This window comes from Ornithodoros turicata, chromosome 6, assembly GCF_037126465.1.
Source record: "Ornithodoros turicata isolate Travis chromosome 6, ASM3712646v1, whole genome shotgun sequence".
In the NCBI taxonomy this organism is placed as follows: domain Eukaryota; kingdom Metazoa; phylum Arthropoda; class Arachnida; order Ixodida; family Argasidae; genus Ornithodoros; species Ornithodoros turicata.
In genome coordinates this window covers 18,291,366-18,314,465 of record NC_088206.1, presented here as the reverse complement: position 1 = coordinate 18,314,465, position 23,100 = coordinate 18,291,366, and the positions used below count along the sequence as shown (strand labels likewise).

Here is a 23,100-nt window from a genome sequence, read left to right as displayed (position 1 = left end):
ACTTTTTGTAGAGCTTCGCAAAAACGGGAAGGAAGCCAAAAACCGTTACACGTAGGATCTGAAACCCCGTAGTTATATCACGGTTTCAAGACGTTCATTTTTTATCGTACGTTACTCTACTCTTAGCCTCATCGTTTATTCAAGTTCATTGACAATACAAAAAACATTCGTGTGGACAATGGCGGCAGGCCAGTGAAAAATGCGTATTTATGTATTTTCAAAACTGTTAGTCCCAAGGGCCGAATGTATCTTTGAAATATAAGTCGCCAAGTTTCGCTATGCCTTCGTCCTGTCTGAGTGCTGCAGTGTACACTCTTAAAAATAAACTTCACCGCATTGCACGCTCCTAGCCAACCATAATCTCGAATGATATCGTTATCTGCCCTGATTTGTTGAAAACAGGAGGCGTACGCCTTTTCTGTGACAATTATGAACAGCAGAAGTGTCACAGGAAAGGCGTACGCCTCCCGTTTTCAACAAACCAGGGCAGATAACGATATCGTTCAAGATGATGGTTGGCTAGGAGCGTGCTATGCGGTGAAGTGAATTTTTAAGAGTGTAGCGACATGAACTCCCCCCCTTCCTCTCGTTTGATCTGCTTTCCGATAGGACATCCGCTCGGCTCGCCTGCACAAATGACATCTTTGCTGCAGCTTATTATCTGTAACGAGTAAAAAATATATAAAAATACACCCTGTATGACGCTACACTCTAAAAACAGAGCTTCACCGCATTGCACGTTGTGCACCGACCATTGCCACGAAGGATAGGGTTATTGCTTCCGATTCGAAGAAAGAGAGGGGCGTACGCCTTTTTGTGGCAATTTTCATATAGCCAAATTGCCACAAAAAGGCGAACGGCCCCCTCTCTCTTCGAATCAGAAGCGATAACCCTATCCTTCGTGGCAATGACTGGTGCACAGCGTGCTATGCGGTGAAGCTCTGTTTTTAGGGTGTACACACTCTTAGAAATGAACTTCACCGCATAGCACGCTCCTAGCGAATCATCATCTGGCATGATATTGTTATCTCCCCTGATTTGTTGAAAACGGGACGCGTACGCCTTTTTTGTGACGATTATGAACAGCACAAGTGTCACAAAAAAGGCGTACGCCTCCCGTTTTCAACAAACGATATCATTCGAGATTATGGTTGGCGAGGAGCGTGCTATGCGGTGAAGTTCATTTTTAAGGGAGGTACCCGGGTTCGAATCCCGGTGTCGGCTGTGCTGTCTGGGGTTTTTCCTGGGTTTTTCTCAGACGCTTTCAGACATATGTCGGCAGAGTTCCCCTAGAAGTCGGCCCGGGATGCACATTTCCCCAGGGCGTCAGTCGTGACGTTGCCCACATACGTGAGGCCGACAACGGCAAGCCCTTTCACCATCACCACCACCACCACCATCATTTTTAAGAGCGTAAGAGGGAAAAATGAAGCATAGTTAGGGGCGCGTGCACTATATGAGAGAGAGAGAGAAATATATGTGATGACGATGATATGGGGGATGATAGGTGCACTATATGTGTTGAACTTTGGGACATTTAGAAGTTGGTACAATGGACTGAAGGACGAGGACGAAGAAGAAGCAGGTTGCACGGGTTTGGTTTTTTGTGTTGTTGAATATTCGGGTTCCAGATTTCGAAGGAACAGGTTGTGTGGTAGTTCGCTTCGCAGAAATAAATGCGATTGGATTTGGGCTTGGAGTTCTTCCATTAAGGTCCGGGACAGGAACTTCTAAAGAAGATTGGTGCCGAAACCCGGGATACAAGGAAGAGACGAAGGATCTCCGTCCACTCTAGATAAGGCATTCTGCGAACTACTAGGCCTACAACAGGAGATGGAACACATGGAAGACCTGCTACGTCGTCGCCGAGGGCTAAGAAGCGCATTGTCTCGCACAGTCAATGAAGCCACAGAGAAGCTCACTGGTGTCGATCTAGCGGAAGAGGACATAGAAGTGCTCGTTGCTCGAGTAAAGAAGCAGATGGACAATTTGGAGCGAGTGGATGCGGAGTTGGAACCTTTGTGGTCAGAAGAGGAAGTTGAGCAAGAACAAAAAGAAAGCTTCGAATATATTGACCGAGCGACAGCTTTGCTGGCACGGCTACAGTTCAGGCTAGAACGAATTAGCCCGACAAGGAGTTCGACAAGAAGCTCACAAGGACCTATTCCAGAAGCGAGACAGGCTGATGACGTTGGAAGTGCGAACGTTCGAGTCAGGTTGCCCAAGCTGGAGATTATAAAGTTCAACGGCCAGCGCAAGAATTGGATGATGTTCTGGGAGCAGTTCCAACAAGTTGTCCACGACAACCAGAAGCTCAGCACGTGCGACAAGTTCAATTATTTACGAGCAGCACTGATCGGGGAAGCGGCGTCAGCCATTGCTGGGCTACCGCCAACGGAACGATGCTATAATGATGCTGTGGACATCCTCAAGGGACGTTTCGGCGATGAGTCGCTTCAGATAGAGAACCACATGGGCAGGCTCATGAGTCTCCAGCCCGTGAAGACAGCCCAGGATACGAAAGGACTACGGAAGCTTCATGACGATATCTCATCGCACATGAGAGCGCTGAAAGCACTGGGCGTAGCCGAGGAGTCTTTTGCGTCGATGCTGTATTCACTCATGATACGGCTTGTACCTCAAGGAATAGTCATCAACTTCAATCGAAAAATGTTGGAAGCTCAAGAGGAGACATCTACAAACAGTAACAATCAGGCAGTTAGTGCCGAGGACACTTCAGTAGGTCCCGACAAGCAACACGTGACGAAGGTGACTGAATTCATGAAGTTCCTCCGAGTGGAGGTAGAGAGCAGGGAGAGATTGAATGCCCATGAAGAAAAGCCTTCGTCAGGGTATAAGCAGAAGGACAACGAAGCTAAGACCCAGCACACAAGGAAATTCAGAAGACCGTCATCGGCCTCAGCGCTACTTCATACGTCAGATGATAGTCCAGAATGCTTCTTCTGTAAAGCGCGGGAGCATGTGACTGCAGAATGTAACGCGACGATTCCAAATGAAGAGAAGCTGCGTCAACTGCAAGAAGCAGGACGATGCTTCAGATGCACTTTGCCAAATCATGTGTCAAGAAGGTGTTGGCGGAAGGTCAAATGCGGGAAATGTCAGAAGAGACACGTTTCGTCAGTGTGCAAGTTTGGAAGTCAGGATTCTCCCAGCAAGGGCAAGTTGACCGGCGGGACGGCGCAGCTAAGCTTGGAGTTGGTGGAAGAGTCAAGGCGGCCAACAACCGTGCTGCAGACAGTCGTCGCCTGGTGCAAAGGAGAAGTTGGAGCGGACAAGTGCAAAGTTATGTTTGACACAGGAAGCCAGAGGTCGTTTGTGACACTACAAACTGCTCAGAGGTTGAAATGCAAGACAGTTGGTCACGAAGCATTGAGAGTTGGCGTGTTCGGAGGACGACAAGAAGAGAGGACGTTTCGGCGAGTATCCCTCAAGCTTCAGAGTATGTACGGCGGTAGGGAGTACTACATGGAGGTACTTGTCACGGACGTCATCAGCACCCAAAACACCGTAGCACCATGTTCCAGCATAATCAACGAAATGAAAGGAAGGAACCTTTCATTTCGTTGATTAACCTGAACCTTTCAGTACAGCACTTGGTCTGCCCTGAAAGTCGAGAGCATATTCAGGTCCTCGTAGGCACGGATCAATACTGGGAGCTCGTAACAGGAAGAGTTTTGAGACTGGGAAGCAGTTTACGGGCAGTGGAAACAAGACTCGGATGGACAGTTCATGGAGTGTGCCCAGAAAGTGGAATAATCAAGCACTGTAATCAAGCTCTGGTGTTACGTATAGCACTGGATGAATTAGAAACAGATACGACGTTGAAGAAGTTTTGGCAGCTGGAATCCATTGGAGTGACACATGACGCCGACGATGAAAGGGACAATACAGTGCTACGTCAGCTCTCAGAAACTGTGAAACTGAAGGAAGGGCGTTACGAAGTAGCGCTCCCGTTCAAGTCTACAGTGGACTTGGGAAGTAACAAAGAAGTAGCTCTGAAGAGGCTTAATCAGTTGACTAGAAGACTCACTCGTAATCAGGAGCTCTTGAAGAGGTACGACGAAACTATACGAATGTACAGTGATGAGGGCATGGCCGAGAGAGTATACAGTGACGAGGAAGACGTCGTGTACTACATGCCACATAAGGCGGCTCTCAGACTCGAGCACCACAACAAAACTTCGGGTGGTATTCGACTGTTCGTCCAGCTGCGTCACTGCCAAATCGCTCAATCAGTGTTTAGAAGCAGGACCGAATCTAAATCCGGATGTTGTGGAATTGTTAATGAATTTCCGGATAAAGAAAATCGCCCTGGTGGCCGACGTACAAAAAGCCTTTTTACAAATAGAAGTACGAAAGGAGGACAGAGATGCCCTACGTTACCTGTGGTATGAAACAACGCCAAAAGGAGGAGTGCCACTACCAAAGATAGAAAGCTGGCGGATGACGAGAGTCCCATTTGGTACGACGGCAAGTCCGTTTTTGCTTGCTGCTACGTTACGGAATCATTTCAAGGCGATGGAAGAAGAGTACCCAGAGACGGCGAGCCGCCTAGGGAAACACATGTACGTCGACGACCTGGTCATCGGAGCCACTGATGTGCAAGAGGCAAAGAAGATCGCTAAAGAGGCAACAGAGATTCTGGAGCGGGCGCACATGAAGTTACACAAGTGGGCGTCAAGCGACAATGACGTGCGTCAATTCTTGCAAGCGGAGTCTGGTGAAAGGACATTAGGAGACACGAAGGACATGCAAAAGGTCTTAGGATTAGCGTGGCTACCGGACGAAGACGTTTTAACGATTTCAATGAACGACGTATGGGACATGCATCAGGAACGAGGAGACACCAAGCGACGGGTCCTGCAGATCACCGCACGAGTTTACGATCCTTTGGGAATGCTGGCACCTTTCACCGTATGCGCAAGAATATTCTTCCAGTTGTTGTGGAAACGAAAGGTTGGTTGGGATGACATACTGCCCATAGAACTTCAACCAACATGGAATCAGTGGTGTGCAGAGTTGTTGCACCTGCAAGACCTGAAAGTATCAAGGTACAGCGGGCAGGACAAGGATGCAGATGTCGTGTTCACGGATATACATATATTCTGTGATGCAAGCCCCGCAGCTTATGGAGCGGTATCATATACAGTTATGGAAGATTCCAGTGGTACAAAGAGCCCAACAATGCTAATGGCGAAGTCTAGGCTCGCGCCGATAAAAGAACTGACGGTTCCACGGCTCGAGTTGATGGCATGCCTGGTAGGAGCAAGACTAGCTTCCTACATCACCGAAAAGATGCAAGTCACTCCAGTTCGACGACACCTGTGGACAGATTCCAAAATTGCGCTTTGCTGGATACGTGGAGATCCACAACGATGGAAACAATTCGTCCACAATCGAGTAAAAGAAATTCACGAGCGCACGAGGACAACAGAATGGGGATACTGTAACAGTAAAGAAAACCCAGCAGATTTGTTAACAAGAGGAATCTCCGCGCGAAAGTTGATCGAAAGTAAGACGTGGTGGTCAGGACCAAGCTGGTTGTCTGAGGATGAAAGCGAATGGCCTGGTGGCAGCTCAGATGGTGACTTTGCAAAAGACGAACTAGAGGAAAAGGAATCAAGACACGTATTGCAGACAGTAACGACGGTGACAGACGAAGTCATCGACATGCGAAGGTTCAGTACCCTGAAGAAACTGCACAAAGTCATGGCCTGGGTTTTCAGATTCACCGCAAAAGCGCGGAAAAGAAGTCGCCAAAGCGGACCGTTGACAGCGCAGGAATTAAGAAGAGCTGAGGAACAGTGCGTGAAAACTGTGCAAGCAAACGCGTTCCCAGAGGAAATAGCAGCTGTGCGAAGCAAGACATCGCTCCCGATGAGGTCAAAGTTACAAGGCAGCATGCTGTTCGTGGACGGAAAAGGCCTTCTCAGGTCAACAGGCCGATTGCAGCAGAGCGACTTGCCCTACGACCAGAAGCATCCCATGGTATTGCCAAAGGGAGATCATTATTCGGAGTTGTTGATCAGACAATGCCACTGGGACTTGCTCCACTCCGGAGTAAGGGATACACTTGTGCAATTGCGGGAGAGATACTGGATTTTGCAAGCACGTCAGGCGATCAAGAAAATTTTGAGGAAATGCGTCGTATGTCAGCGATATAACGCAAGAGCTTCAGGACAAGAACCGGCTCCGCTGCCAGCAGCAAGGGTGACCCAGGCAGAACCGTTTACAGTGATTGGACTTGATTTCGCCGGACCGCTGTGGATAAGAACTCGACAATCTGCGAAGAAGGGGCACTTCGTGATATTCGTGTGTGCAGTCACTAGAGCCTTGCACCTTGAGATAGTACAAGACATGTCAGCATCCACATTTCTATTAGCGTTCCGGAGGTTCGTGGCGCGACGGGGAATGCCCAACATAGTCTACAGTGACAATGCAAAGACTTTTCGAAGGAGCAACAAGGAGCTCCGAGAGTTATGGGACGTAGTCAACAGCAAAACAGTCAAGGGAAAGGTTGCTGACTGGAGAGTAGAATGGCGATACAATGCTCCTCATGTTCCTTGGTGGGGCGGCTTTTACGAGCGTTTAATAAGGTCAGTAAAGGTTGCTCTGAAAAAGACGATCGGAGCAAGGTGTCTCAAAGAAGCTGAGCTCAGCACAACAATCACCGAGGTCGAAGCCGTGTTGAATTCGCGACCAATAACCTATGTGTACGAAGATGAAAAGGAGCGGCCATTATCTCCATCAGCATTTCTGACTGGAAAACGACTGACGACCCTGCCAGGTATACCCTCTGGCAATGTGTATGGAAGCAATGCCACCACGATACAAAGGTTGTGGCAGAAACGGGTGGAATCTCTGGAACTGTTCTGGAAGAGATGGTACTCGGAGTACCTAACAGAACTGCGCAACCTCTGTAGCAAGCGCAAAGGAGGCATACTTCAAGTGGATGACTTGGTCATCATCCGCGAAGACGGAAAACCAAGGCAAAGATGGTCGATGGGAAGAATAGTCCGAAGTTTTCCCGGTAAAGACGGCAAAGCAAGAGCTTTCGAGGTTCGCATCCCAAATCAAGCAGTAGTAATACGTCCGGGAGAACTGCTCTACAAGGTGGAAGTGTGAAGTGGACACTTAACAGAAGAAAAGTACCTTTTCTTCGGGGGGGAGTGTGTTGAACTTTGGGACATTTAGAAGTTGGTACAATGGACTGAAGGACGAGGACGAAGAAGAAACAGGTTGCACGGGTTTGGTTTTTTGTGTTGTTGAATATTCGGGTTCCAGATTTCGAAGGAACAGGTTGTGTGGTAGTTCGCTTCGCAGAAATAAATGCGATTGGATTTGGGCTTGGAGTTCTTCCATTAAGGTCCGGGACAGGAACTTCTAAAATATGTATGCGCATGTATCTGTTTACTTTTACATATCGATTCGCATTTTGAATATCGAACGCTTTGTAATTTCCAGCAAAACACAAATTTTTCGTGTCTGGCTTCATATTTAGAAGTGCGAATGAAACGGCCGAATTGTGCTCTCCTTCTCCTCTCTTTCTGAAGACACGTGACACGGCGGTGCGGATACGGTGACGAAACATCGCGGAAAATCGTTTGCGGAAGCCAACCGGAGGCGGCGCAGCTCTGTCGCGCCTCTCGACAAGGAGAGAAGCAGGAAAGCGTAAAATGTGGTTTCCTTTGCGCTTGAATCACGAACGACACAACCGCGCGAGTCCCGTTCCTTTCGTGCTGCTGTCAGCCAATCGCAGCAGCCCGCCAAGATGTCAGCCAATCGCCGCAGACGATTTTGAAACCCAGGCTTTCTGCAGCTACAAGTGGCTGCCCATACAGCTGATGGCGGCTCGTCTCCATAGCTACGACCACTGAAAGCAACGTCGTGATTGGCGGACTCTTAATTGTTATGTCACATCGCTCAAGCAATTATGCTTTGTCTCTACTTGTGTTTGGCTCAACGTCGTGTCTTCACGTGCACTGCTAACCGTGGGGAATATCCTGCGACACAGCCACAAGATATTCCGTAGCAGACGATAGAAAAAGACGCTGACGGTGTCATCTGCTAAGTGTCGTCTGCTAAGTCAGCCGTACGCCATTCCCGCTCTTCCGGCACCGAATAGCCCAACATAGGTAACGGGACGGAACTTCGGCTCCGTAGCGGTATTCTGCTTATTATTCATTTATTGTTTTCACTAGAATATTTCGTGAGGATGTCGCTCCTGTGGTTACATTGTATCCGACCTCTGGCATGGACCTCTGAACCGTCCACAAAGCCGCGACGCTGACCGCTGTTATTCCTGTATGACTCGAAAACGTGCAACGTCTGACAGTAGAGATGCAACAGCGTCACACTTTCTCCAATTCACCCGTAAAACCGGTCACGTGACATCTCTTCCCCAAAACAGACCCCAAAAGAAAAATACAGAAAGACCAGGAACTTCGCGAAAGAGAAGTGGAGAAAAATAGACCAGGGGTCTCGCTACCTTGCCGGCATCGCTGTCTGCATGAAGAAAGACTGTTCTTTCTCGTTTGCAGGGGGACGCATGAAGGAACTGTCTAGGAGGGAAGCCAAATGGGACAGTCCTGCCATTGCTCCTTCCGACTGATGCCAACGGTGTATTAAGAAAAACGGAAGGTCTCTATCGAGGCCTCATTAGCAGGATCCACGCTGCCCGGTTTAATTGAACAGGAACCGTGTTTAAAGCCATCCCCTGTCGTGTCGCTTTCAAAGCGTGATATGGAGGTCGCGCAGGCGAGTCGAGTTTCTTTTCAGGTGTCACTAAAGACAGGCGCTGCCTTGAATGGAGGCGACGTGCCGCGTCCTCGTGGTGCACCAAAGGGTTAACCCAGAATGACGAGCGGACGACTGAGAGGCAACAGGGAATTAGTTCCGCCATGCCTATGGAGGGACTTCTCTGCAGAGTACTCTCAATGAAGCATTTACCAGGATGATGGCGAGCCCGGATGACCTGCAAAATGATACTCCCGTTGCACTCTCAGCAAAAAGGGAGTGAAAAAGTGGTAACTTCTATAGTTACCACCCAAGTCAACGTATAGCGTCTGACGAAAGGGCGTAAAAGTGTGGTAACCTTGCCTGTTGCAGGCGCCTTTGCAAGTGCAGCACAATATGTGTGTAGAGCTGTAATTACAGCCACAGAGGCATTGCACTTTCAGGGGGTGTTGCTTTCCCAGCATTGGCAGTGCAGTGGACATTGAGCGCATTGTGTACAACGAAGATAACCGCAAACTAAAATTTGTTTTGGAGATTTGCGCTAATCTGTTGTGCCGACCTCAACCAGGTATCAGGTAGAACTTTGCAGCCTTTTAGGCACAACAGCGACAAATATTACCTTCTAAAAGGTGTAACTCCTCCACCCTTTTTTTCTAAGAGTGTGTGCTCTGACTCTCTGTGGTGCTTCGTGCTATGCGGGGCGACCTCAGAGAGAAAGCTGCAGAAAGAAGTTCGAGGTGTCCAAGGAACTCTAGAGGCAGAAACAAATGGTTGCCAGTATTATTACATTAACCAATAACGGTATACTCATTCAAAAGACACATCCCAAAGAATGCAAAAGAGAAGCGTACACCAAAATGTTTGAAGAACCACACGTTCAACTCCATAAAAGAAGGGGGGAAAATATTGGGTGTAATGCGAGGAAAAAGCGAGGCGTACTCCTTTTAAACATAATTAATAAGTGTGATTAGCATGCGGATTAATTGGCTCGGGTTCATATGACATATACTGACCCGCGTGCCTTGGGGTGAGCCAGACATCAGGTGGCAAATTTTCTCAATTATTTTCATTTAAGTTGTTTGTTGTTGTTGTTGTCTCAGGTGGTGGTGATGTGTTCACTCGCGGAAGTTGCCCGTGAATTAATGTTGTCCATCCGAGAATTGTTTAAAGCAAACTGCGATCTCTGACGTACGTACCTGGGCATCTTGTACCACGACTGCCATCTGCTTGCATCCTCGAAAGGTCCCTAGGCGCAACCTCGAGATCATGGGCTCGCTGCTGAGAGACCAAGGCCTGTAGAAAAACACAATAAAGCAATATTTACCAACACTCTAAAAACCGCACAGAACAGAACTTCACCGTATAAAACGCTTAGAAATAATCGTGGCTCACAGGTTTTTTGTTTCTTTTGTGTTACGCCGCGAAGCAACTGTGGCTATACGAGCGGCGTACGAACATGGACAGATGGAGGGAGCACAGCATGAACGAGGAGGAGACGTGGGGGGGGGGACAGTACGCGTCCTGGGCTGACTTCTGTGCCGGCATTCGTCTGGAAAATCTGCCGGAAAATCCAGGGAAAACCTCAGATAGCACAGCTGGTGGTAGGATTCGAACCAACCACCTCCCAGTTTACAGCACGACATCGAGTAACAACGAACGGGGTTCTTGTTTTTCCACTCGCCCATTCCGCGGTTTTTCGAGAGTGGGAGACGCACGCCTTTTTGTAACAATTTGGATCCTTTCTGATAGCCACAAAGCGGCGTACGGCCACCTCTCTTCCGTGTCAGAAGCGATAACTGTGGCTCGATTCGCGTCTGTGGCTGGAGCAGAGCGTGTTACGCGATCAAGCTCTGTTCTTTTTTTTTGTTTGTTTCTTTTTTTAATCTCCAACCCAGATTGCTCCACAGGGTCGATGAAGATGGCAAAAAATATTTCCGGAGCATCCCATGGTTATCGCCCTCGTGCTTTTGAGATGCCGCCGTACACGGTCGTAGACACGGCCTTCTCGGAAGTGGAGTTGGTCTCCACCCGACATGTGAACTGCCGAGAAGGGGATCGCCCACTGGTTCTTCAATCCTTCGGAGAAGGTCAGACAACCGCTGATCGCCTGCGTTACACTGCGTGGGATTGACTGACAGAATGTTCCCCACCGAAAAGAGGTTTTCTTCTTCGCGCTCTCTTCTCGTATAGGCTAACCACCGCGAAAGGGGTTACGAAGGCAAAGACCCCAACTAGCGATCGAGGATGAAGGTAAATTTAATCCAAGAACCTCTTCGTGATGTTGTCTGTGCTCTGACCCTCTTTGAAAGCAACATGTCTGCAGAGAACGCGATTTTTTTTCTGGATATCATCTTTCCTGTCGGGTCATGCAATTCTTTCGCCAATACGATTATTAATGCCAGGTTGACAGACGACCAGCTCGTCGCGTGGCGTATATAGTGGTTAGGATAATCGCCTTCCACGTTGAGACTGGGAGGTGACGCCGGTTCGAATCTCGGCACTGCGGCATTGCTGTCTGAGGTTGTCCCTGTGTTTTCCTGCAGACTTTCCAGACGAATATCGGCACAGTTCCCCCGTGAAGTCCTCCCAGGACGCATACCAATTCCTTTCGTCCCCCGCTCCTTCCTGCTGTCCTCTCTTCATCTGTTCACGTCTGTACGCCACTGATAGCCACAGTTGTTTCGCGGCGCTAACGCGGAACTGATAAAAAGTTGGCATAACATTCACTTATCAGTCATCATTTTCACGCCTCACTAGCCGCATCTGCTTTTACATCACCGCTCGGGAGTACACTCTTAGAAATGAACTTCACCACATAGCACGCTCCTAGCCAACCATCACCCCGAATGACAACGTTCTCGTCCCTCATTTGTTGAAAACGGGAGGAGGAGCCCATTTTGTGCCGTGCATAATGGAACAAAATAGGCTCCTCCTCCCGTTTTCAACAAATCTAGAGCGAGAACGTTGTCATTCGGGGTGATGGTTGGCTAGGAGCGTGCTATGTGGTGAAGTTCATTTTTAAGAGTGTAGGACACATTTTTTATTAACATCATCATCATCATGCAGTGGCTGTGGTAGTCAAAAGTGTTTGCACAAATCAGGAGTGATAATGCTATCATTGCGTGCAATGTGGGCCTTCAGCCTGTTATGTGCTGAAGTTCTGTTTTGAGAGAATCTCACCATATAAAGCCCGGCCTGTCACAAAGGCAGCCTTCAATGATCATTGAAAGCAATAGGCATTGAACCAGCATTGAACATGCGCGTGGCGCCACCAAGAGTGGAACGTGTCAACCTGCCAGTTGCTCCAATGATCTGTGCTCTTTGAGAAGTTGACACGTTTCACGCTTGCTGGAGCTGCGGGCATGTTCAATGGCCCTTGGGCTCAGTGATCATTAAAGAGTGTCCGCGTGACATGCTGTAGGTCAATCATTGCCAGGTAGATCATTCTGTTCGGAATCGTTCACCACCACCACCACAGAGTGTAGTATGTTTGCCTTGAGTGTGTTATGTGGTGAACTTCTGTTTCTATACTGTAGTCCATATTTGTATGCTTGACAAGGCAGCACCTTCCCCAACGGCAAGCCCTCCGTCGCCGTCGAATGCAACTTGGGTGCAACACAATGTCCATGGCCACCCTCCTTGGTCCCGTCCCTCGGCCTATAACCGGTGCTCCGTCACCAAAGCCCTGCTCCGCTTCCTGAAAGGCTCGGGCCCTGCGTCTGCCATCTGACGGGGCTTTCTTGTGCCATGTCGTGCCTTGCTGCCTAACTGTTTCTCTTTCTTTTTTTCCCCTGTCTTTTTCTTTATTTTTTATATTTTGAGTTTCTTTCTTTTTTTGGAATAGCAAGCCGGCATTAGCCTGGCTGACATTTCCATTTTTCTTTCTTTTCATTCTATTAAACATATCCCCCCCGCCCCCCTTGACAAGGCGGATTTATGAAAGACAAACGCATGGACTGCTGAGATATCCAACTAAGTTTGCCAAGCAAGCTTCACACCACTCCACGACAAAAATCCGGGAGGCACGGACGGACACACAAAGGAGGTACACACACACAGAGTGCGTCCGTGTTTGTGTGTCCGTGCCTCCCGGTTTTTTGTCACGGAATTTTACCAGCTAACCCTATTTCTTCTCTCGTTCACGACAACAACAACAACAACAACAAATACACTGATGATAATGAGTGGGGAAATTCGTCACCTGGCCATTCGCACTACGACGCAACTGCATCAAGCAAGTTATTTCACGCTATGGCAGTAGCGTATGGCCAGACAAATATTTCGGGATGGGTTCTATTGGAACCTTACATGGGGAAGGTGGATTTCACCCTCGTTTCCCTCTCCCAAATGCACTTTCCAGGGTACGGTTTTGGTGGGGGATTGAACCCTCACCCCCACTCTGGGTACGCCACTGCTACGCTACGGCCTTCGTTTACCAGCTCTGTGTGATGTAATTTTACAGCTGCGTGATGCCACCGAGCAGATCCAATGTCACCGGGATTAGCTCGTGCACTTTCGCTGCCTCTCGACAAGTTGTCTTTTATTATAGTGTGTGGGCGATGAAGATATGCACGTAATGCAGCCACATTTTCTCCGTCTTACCCGAAGGCCGCGCTAACACCATAACCGTTGCGTTCGCCTCTCACGCAGTTGACAATGTCAAAGCTCAAAGATTACGGGCTCATGATCGCGTACAAGTTAGAGTCGAATCTTCCACTATTTCTAGCTGCTTGAGACTGGACCTCCGCGTATTTGTATGCAAAAGAGGCTATCTGCATGAACGCAAGAAAAGAAATAAGTGCGCTTGTGAAACTGAGAAGCTGTATTTGACTTTATGTCTCATTGCAGAAAGAAAAGTTGGGGTACTTACAGCTAATTTATGACGTGATTACACACTTTTCTCCTGACTAGGTAGTTTTGTTTCTTCGAAATATCTCAGATGTTTTGTTTACGTTCGTGTCACGACGTAGAACGCGAAGAAAAACAATGTACAAGTTTCCGGCGATGCAGAATCAAAAATAACAAAGACGGTTAAGAGCATCAACTGTTTTTTCTCTTGTACCAACCCTTACCCTTTTCCAACCCAAACTTTTACCAACCCTTTTCTGTTCTGCCATGTGACTTGGTTTTTGATATATGCTTCACCACTTGTAACAGGTTCTCAAACTTGAAGAAGTGCAGCCTACTACACGAAAGTCTTGTTTTTAATGTACATAGTATACAGTTGATGTTCTTAACCGTCTTTGTTATTTTTGATTCGTGTCACAAAGTTGAATGCTCGAGTGATAAATAATTCACAAACCTTTTCCGTGATTTCTTGGAAATACAGAGCAAAGCAGAAGGGTTCTGTACGCAGCATCTCTAGCGTAACTGAAATGAATGTACGTGGTTTAAGCCTATAACAAATAAATATAAAATAACAATACTAATAAAAACTAATAAGTACATAAAAGTTATAACAGCCGAACATACCTCAAGGTAATCAGCACGTCAGTTTAAAGGGGCACTAAAGTGGAAAAATATCTCCTCGCGGAATTAAAGATGACGTTACCTTAACACCAACACAAAAGGAACGAGATGCGTCGTTGCTCATGAGGCCTCTGATTGTCTCCTCAACTATCTCCCGCGATATGATTGGACGAATCGTTTGAGGAGGCCAACGGTAGCCCGTTCCGCATTGTCGGCCTTCTTGAGAAGGGGAAGGTATGCCAGCAAATTGTGACGGATCAATCTAATTACTTTTGAGAGGACTATAAAAGATTGGTGCTCTTAGGAAATGAAGTACCTTCGTGTCTTGAGAAAGCATATAGCATATCTCGGGAAAGAGAGAAAGTATACTCCAATGAAATTGTTGAAAGAAAGCACATATTTTTCTTCATTTCTGTTTTGTTCTCTCTCCTTTCTTCCGCTTAAAGCTGTGAATTACAGAGACTGAATTAACACTGTTAGAAGATCTTTACTTTTCGTCTATTGCAGTACTGTCATCTCTCTCGCTCTCTCTCTCTCTTTTTTTTTATTTTTTATTAGACATGCCTTCCAACTAAGCCCACCTGGACAAAAAGAAGTATTTCTCTGGGCAGAAAAGGGATGATCGCATTTAGCCCTCAAAGCAATACAAAACAAAGAAACTAGTAAGCCACTTCCATCGAACTTGTCCTCTCAGAAGAACTTCAGTGCCCTTAGCCCGAAAAAAAAGTGAGGTAAGTAAAGAGAAGGCAGAAGGAGACGGCTTCCACAAAGTGCGTCCTCCCCCGAATTCGGGGTATCTCCAGCAATAATGATTCTGCTTCATCGTGTGCATCATGTTGCATCACCTATCTCAGAAGAAAACGTCCCGAAGAAAAGCAAGTTCGTGAGAGAAGAAGAAAACAGGAGTAGATGAACAAAAATGAGGGTTGCGCGGTTGCCAGAAGGCCCGCCAGGTGTCGCACGGCGTCGAAAAGGTACGCGTACTTCTGCGACTTTTCTGTCTTCTGCGAATTAGGAGCAGCGGTTAGAGGGCGTTGCACTAAAGAGAGTGCGAGCACTGGCTCCGTTCCAAAGGAAGACAAGTTTTCAGAGCCTGGCAGGGCAATGTTAAATACAGATCTCGACATGGATACTTACTTTGATACATCGTCCGCGCTTTTGGTTTCTCGAAGGAGGGAAAGGGATAGCGATCCGGGTCTTTGTCCGGATTTCAGATCGGGTTTAAAGTTGAAGGTTACGCTCCTTCGAAATAATGGTCGCCAAATCGATTGTGTCACGAATATGAGCGTGAAGGTGCGTGACGCAATTTCGACAGCAGCGTGACGAATCAGACGCGGTAATTAATTGATGGATGCCCAAATGGGAAAGGAGCTGGTGGTTGAATTCCACGAATCAATGGACGTCACTGTCCTCACCGTTCCATTCACAGGAAGAACTGAGCCATGCAGTGTACGTATCCATCAATCAACTTGCTGTCTGGAAACGTGCCCTTGTGTCGTGATGTCTACCGAAGTGAAGATTTACGATTTTATGGGCGACTGACTCGGTTGTCCGGCAATATATACAACAAGGAATAATAGAAAAAAAAAAAATAATAATAAGGACTACGTTGCAATGTGAGAAAATAGCCATTTTGCCGCAAAGTTTCTGCGGATTTCGCATTCTAATTCGCGATAAATTTAAAAATACAGCCCTGCTCCACATTCAATGACGTCACTACAAGTGCGACGCTTCCCGTAATACACATGCACATGAATCACGGGGACGAATTCGCTACCGGGGCAAATGAGAGGGTCACGAGTACGAAATTCACCGTAGGTGGTACGGAACCCGTTAAACTGCAAGGATAAGTGCAAGTCGGCCGTAAATCACAGTCACGCTGCTAGATACGAGAAACATAACATCGATAAGCATCGATTAAAATACTGATTAAATATATCGATACATCATCGATGCATATCGATATCTGCTATCAATATACTCCGTCGATTGATTGATTGATTATTTAAAGGAAGACCAGAGAGAAATTGAACTTGTCTCCGTCGACATTTATTGGTATCCGATGGTTTTGTGCAGATATCCAATATCTAGAGAGATTGTTCGATATCACCGAACCAACCATCATCTCGAAAAACATCGTTCTCTCCTCTGATTTGTGGAAAACGGGAAGCGTACGTCCTTTTGTGACACATCTGCAGCAGTGTTAATTGTCACAAAAAGGCGTACGCTCCGCACTCTCTACAAATCATTCTGTTCAAACTATTCAACTATTCATTCAAACTATGTCATTCTGTGCAAATGATTGGCATTTAGCGTGTTCCGTTTTGAGAGCGCATACACTCTATAAACGAAAATGTGGGGCGTACGCCTTTTAGTGGCAATAAATTGTACTGCCGTCAAAGTGGAAGACAAACCACAGGGATTTTAGGAAAAAATCTTCCCCGGAACTGCACCGCAAACGATACTGCCCCGACGACCGTTTTCTAGGCCGCGCATTCAAAGACGCGGCCCACCCGTGGGCGGACTGCGTTATCAAGGGGCCCTTCTCCAATATATGAAGGACCACAGGGATGCACGGATATACGTTAGCTGCCACAAAACAGCGTACGCTCCATGCTTTCCACGCAATAATAGGCGCAGAGCGTGTTATGCGGTGAAGTTCTCTTTTTAGGGACGGACGTCCTTTTCCCCGAAGGTTCTTGTGCGGAACGACTTTGAAAAACTCGCGGCCTCGTGCGCTTTCTTCAAGAAACGGGCCTAGCGGAAAGACCACTCTAGTGCACCTCTCACCTACAGTGTGCCTCCGTCCCATCAGTATCGGTCATCTTGCCTATGCATCACTTTGAAGTCCTCAACTCCCCTCTCCCACTTTCCTTTTTTTTTTTGGCTATAGTCGTGACGATGCCCACTTGAGTGCGGCCAACAACGGCAAGCTACCTCGACACCGCCACCCCCCTCTCTTTTTAGGGTGTTGCGCTCGACGAATGCTATCTCATTACCGACGCTTATTTTGCTGTTTCTTTCTTTTTTTTCAAACAACTTGCAATACGTTATGCTAGCGGACCCATTTAGATTCATTCTTGTAACTGTTATAAATAATAAATATTGCATTGCATACATACATACATACATGTTGTATTGCAATGCAATACAATTCAAAGCAATACGATACGATACGATACGATACGGTGCCGTGCCGTGCCGTGCCGTGCCGTACAATACAATACAATACAATACAATACAATACAATACAATACAATACAATACAATACAATACAATACAATACAATACAATACAATACAATACAATACAATACAATACAATACAATACAATGCAATGCAATGCAATGCAATGCAATGCAATGCAATGCAATGCAATGCAATGCAATGCAATGCAATGCAATGCAATGCAATGCAATGCAATGCAATACAATGCAATGCCATGCAATGCAATGCTGGCTGAAATGTCTGAACTGCGACGTTTCCCTTGCATTGTTGTATCGTATCGTATCGTATCGTATCGCATTGCATTGCATTGTATTGAATTGCAATACAACATGTATGAGGTCCAAATTCCTTAACTTCAGCCTTTTCGTTATTTTTTATTTTTCTCACTTGCTTCGGTAATATGCTTCACACAGCTCGCGTGGTGTACAGTGGTTAGGATGATGGCCTTCCACGCCGAGACTGCGAGGTGACACAGGTTCAAATCCCGGCACCGGCTGTGCTGTCTGAGGTTTTCCTTTGGTTTTCCGAATACTTTCCAGACGAATATCGGCACAGTTACTCCTGAAGTCGGCCCGCGACGCATACTAACCCCCTATGTCTCCCACTCCTTCAGGCAGTCCTCTCTTCATCTGTCCACATCTGTACGCCGCTCATAACCGTACAGTTGCTTCGCAGCGCTAACACGGAATTTTAAAAAAAAAATGCTTCCCGACGGCATTTCAACCCAAAAGACCCATTCCACATGCTGTCGGACAAGCAGCGATACCTATCTTATTTGTCCTCCTACATCATCGTGGGGTGTAGCGTGCTTTTCGCGATATCAATCTGCAAAATACCGACCTGGGTGTGAATATGTGAGGGTCGCACTTTCTCACAGACTTTGTGGTGGTCGCGGAAGGCGAAGAAATGGGTTATGCAACGTTCCGAAAAGGCTTTCGCCTTTAGAAATATGTGTAGGACGTTCCCGTGTTGTCATTCTGGCGGATGTGGATTATGTAAAGCCCTCGCCCGCGTAATCCCACCCCGATCACACGCAGGCAGGGTTCCTCATCAGACAGGCCAGGGCCGTTAGTTCCACAGGCGCAGTGGGAGTTCTTTTCTCCTCATCCCCATATTATCGTCATCATGTACTTCTCTCTCTCTCTTTTCTCCTATACGGTGTGAATTGAAACTTACGAGTAAGAATATAGGAGAGTCTTCTTTTTTGTTTTGTTTTTTCATTCCATGTTAGCGCCGCGAAGCAACTATGGCTAGGAACAGCGTACAGACATGGACAGATGGAGAGAGGACAGCAGGAAGGACCAGTTCCCGTGGCATAGTGGTTAGGATGATCGCTTTCCACGCCGAGACTGGGTGGTAGCACGGGTTCGGATCCTGTCACCGACTGTGCTGTGGGAGGTTTTTCCTGGGTTTTCCGAATACTTTCCAGACGAATGTCGGCACACTTCCCCCTGAAGTCGGCCCAGGACGCATACTAACCCCTCTGTCCCCCACTCCTTCCTGCTGTCCTCTCTCCATCTGTCCACGTTTGTACGCTGCTCATAGCCACAGTTGCTTCGCGGCGCTAACACGGAATGAAAAAAAAATGTGTTGAAACTGTGAAAAAAAGAAGAAGAAATGTTCAGTTCTGTTAATCAATTACCAATTAACCGTCATTGCAGTTTATTAAGAACGAATTTTCTTTATTTATTTTTGCCATTCATGGCTGGTACGCAGGAACTTCTGTCTTGCCGTAACTGGCGTAGCATTTGCACCACGGAACATCGGACAGTGATTCCCCTCTTTCTGCGTTTCCTCCATTTTTCTTTCTTTCTCGAGTGTGTAAACGAATGTTCATTTCAAGTTAACTGAACTTTGGTTTTAGTTTCTTCGCTTATTGTATTGTATTGCATGTTGTGTTGTATTGTATTGTATTGTATTTGATTAGTGTATAGATATTAACCTCATTCCTCTTAGCACTAGAAGAGACCCCAATAAGTGACGGTGTAGACCTGCATTTTATACATGTACATACTGTGTTTCGTGTGTCGCGGATGTCTGAACCACCTCTCCATATTTTCCTTTTATATATTTAGTCTAATCTAATCTAATCTATTCTGAACATTCTGAGATTAATTCTTAGAGAGATTAATTCTGATAATTAATTAATTCTGAGAGAATATTATCTGAATTATATCTGAGAGATAATTAATTCTGAGATTACACACTGAAAGCTCACGGGGGGATCTATTTATTTTGACAGGAAAAGTCAGCCAGAAAGGACGGCTTGCTATTCCTTGCTCATGGTAAAACAAGCGAAGGAATAGCTGATCACAAAAAGGCGTTTCCTACAGCTCTTCATCTGACCCTTTACCCCATCGTATAATGTACAAAATACAGATGTGTTGTACGAGGTAGCAAAAAGGAAATAAAGATGAGGCAGGTGCAACCAATATTTTCCTGGATGCAGAAGGCAGAGAGATACAACACAAACAACGTTCTACAATGTCGCGCGTCACCTGAAGCCACGGTGATACATTACCGACCACTGGATAACGATTAAGTTATTGGCCGCTTCGCTTGTCAGCGGGCTTTAGTAAGCTTTATCTATCTTATTTAGTGGGCTGTAGCTTTCTCCTGCTACACTTCTACCTTCATACCATACTTCACCCCCGGGGGACAAAAAAAAAGACGTTGGCCCCACGCGAAATGTCTCGAGGGTAATGCGTTTCAACGCGGAACGCAGACACACCAAAGAGAAACAAGAACAAAAAGTCCCACGATGGCGTCGCCACTATCGCCGTAGGTGGCGTTGCTGTCAACTCCAATATTTCCAATTCTTTCGCAACGCCTCTGCTGCACCCTTACCGCAAAGTTTCCTGTTGTAACATTTAGTTATTGTTCTAAACAGTACCTACCGTTGGTGACAAATTGTTTTTGGAACGAGAAAGGTGACTGACTGCTCAGGTGGGATAATGTAAATGGTATGGTTCAATGCCACTCATTTGAATACGTTGAAATTCGCGGCCATAGAGCAGACGTTTCTGTACAACGACGTAGAATTGGCGGGGAAAATATAATAAATATTATAAATAAATTTTTTGTTCTTTGTTTTTTCACAGATATATGTAAGTATTATTATTCTGACAGTTCTTACCCGTTATAAGCTTCCCATTTGGATGAAGGTGTTTTCCCGAAGATGAAGATACATCTACATTTTGGATGATGATACCTTCGGAGGATCAGAACACCTAGACAAAGCGTCGGCGTTCGAACGTGGTCTTCCAGTTTTTCTTTTTTTTTCTTCTTTTTTTTAACGGAGATAGTATGTATTATTGGAGATGCAGAAGGTTGCGGGCGAGGCGACAGAATAGTCCTTGAAGTGATTTAGGCCTGCAGAGGGCGTTATGGTCGGCGACGTCTTGTTCATAAAGGTATGGTGGAAATTTGTGAATGTCCCAGGCTGTGGCTGGACACTATACTTTTTCTTATTGCTGCTCATTATCATTTACCACCATCGTCTTTAACTTGGAGGCGTTGTCCACCAAAGAAATGCTGGCCCTGCTCACTCCACTAATGCTAGAACAGTAGGTCTACTTCTAACAAAGGCAAGCACAATTTTAGGATTTCTAGGCACAATGACCTTCGTTGGGATACTCGCATGTTTCCAGTGGTGGATAGCTGTGCGGGACTACCCGAAACCCAGAGCAAGAGAGACTGCACTCCCCTCCGTCTCCTGTACCACCATCATCTTTCACGTTCATCTTTCACCCTTCCCGTGTCCCCCTCCCCCTGGTGCACCAAGCAGCCATTTGTGAGCAGGCTGATCGCACCTTTATGCATATATTGCATATATGCATATATTGCATGCATATATTGCATATATTGCATGCAAATATTTAAAGATCGCGGAAACGTTTCAAGAAATACAATCTACAATAATTAATTACGCAGGTTGCCGTACTGAGATGCCCCCTCTCCCCCTCCCAAAAAGCAGACAGAAAATCAATGGAAATTTCCACAAAAATTCCTTTCCAGCGTAGTTATAAAAATCCAACAACCGTTTCTGGGAAACAATATGATCCCGTCCTGCGTGCAATTCCGCTCTCCTGTCTGCAAGCTTGTACCCTATTAAAAATGAGTGCTTATTATATAACAGCTTGTTAGATCCATTATCGAAGGTCTATTATCGTGTTTGAAACGTTGGCTATTCGTACAACCTTGATTAGTGACCCCCCACCCATCAATTAACCTAGCAACCCATTAACCTTGCACATGGAGCAATTCTGTCGTGTCTCTGCGACGGCTGCTGTCATCTTCACTTTCTTTTTACTTTCCCCCCCAGTGCAGCACAAAAACGATTTTCTCTCCTTCCCCGTATGAGAGGCACTAAAATGAGATCCCGTCTGGGCGCTGCCAGGGTCAGTGAGGCACAACTATACTAAACGTTACCCGGAAACGGCGCAAGGTCGAAACATCTCCCTAGTTATAGGACACTAAAAATGGGGTTTGTGCGATTACGAATGTACAGGAGCAAAGTATAAGGCAAAAACGCAAAAGTATCTTCTCACTTCCGGTCCCGAACGCAGTTCAGGGAGCGTTTACCGTCGAGTGCGCCGGGAGATTTTAGTGCAGAATGCATTTTACAAACACAGCTAGAATGAAGATGGATAAAACGTGCTGCCATGGTATCACTTGCGCTCGATTCGGTCCCTCTCTTCATTCCTCCTTTTGGAGCTGGTGATGAGTGACATCAAGGTGATATCAAGTGGTGCTCTCGTTCGGCCCTCTCCCAACTTCCTCTTTTGGAGCAAGTGGCGAGCGGTATCAAGGTGATATCAAGTAATGCTCTCGCTTCAACCCCTCTCTCTATTTCTCCTTCTGGAGATGCTGGTGAGTGCCATCAAACGTCATATCAAGTAATGCTCTCTTTCTGTCCCTCTCTCCACTTCTCTTTTTGGAGCAAGTGGCGAGTGACATCAAGGTGATACCACGGGATGCGTCTGCTTCGGTCCTTCCCTCCACTTCCCCATTCGGAGCAGGTGGCAAGTGACATCCATGTGATTGATATCAAGGTGATATCAAGTGGTGCTCTCGTTCGGCCCTTCTCTCCGCTTCCCCATTCGGAGCAGGTGGCAAGTGACATCCATGTGATATCACCGATACACTCGCTTCGGCCCCTCCTTCCACTTCTCCTTTCGGAGCAAGTGGCGAGTGACGTCAAGGTGATATCAAGTGATGATCTTGCTTCGGTACTTCTCTCCATTATTCCTTTTGGAACCGGTAGTGATTGATATCAAGGTGATATCAAGTGATGCTCTCGTGCGGCCCTCCATCAACTTCCCCTGTTGGAGCAAGAGGCGAGCGGTACCAAGGTGACATCAAGTGATGCTCTCGCTTCAGCCCCTCTCTCCATTTCTCCTTCTGGAGATGCTGGTGAGTGCCATCAAACGGCATATAAAGTAATGCTCCCTTTTCCGTCCGGTTCGGAGTAACATCAAGGTGACATTAAGTGATGCCCTGGCTTCGGTTCGTATCTCTATAGCTCCCTCTGGAGCTGGTGGCGAGTGACATTAAGGTGATATCACATTACGCTTGCTTCGGCCCCTGATTTCGCTTCTCCATTCGGAGCACGTGGAAGTAGGTTGTACAGTCAACCCTCGATT

General features: G+C 46.8%; 1 long non-coding RNA gene across 1 annotated transcript in view; it reads right to left on the bottom strand.

The window, feature by feature from the left end:
* Nucleotides 1–557: 557 nt before the first annotated feature.
* Nucleotides 558–23,100, bottom strand: part of LOC135397675 (uncharacterized) — a 114,077-nt gene continuing 91,534 nt past the window's right edge. The window contains exons 3-5 of the long non-coding RNA XR_010423690.1: nt 14,060–14,127; nt 9,954–10,050; nt 558–661 (exon numbers count right to left, since the gene is read on the bottom strand). This is a non-coding gene — a long non-coding RNA (uncharacterized LOC135397675). The remainder of the gene's footprint in view (nt 662–9,953; nt 10,051–14,059; nt 14,128–23,100) is intronic.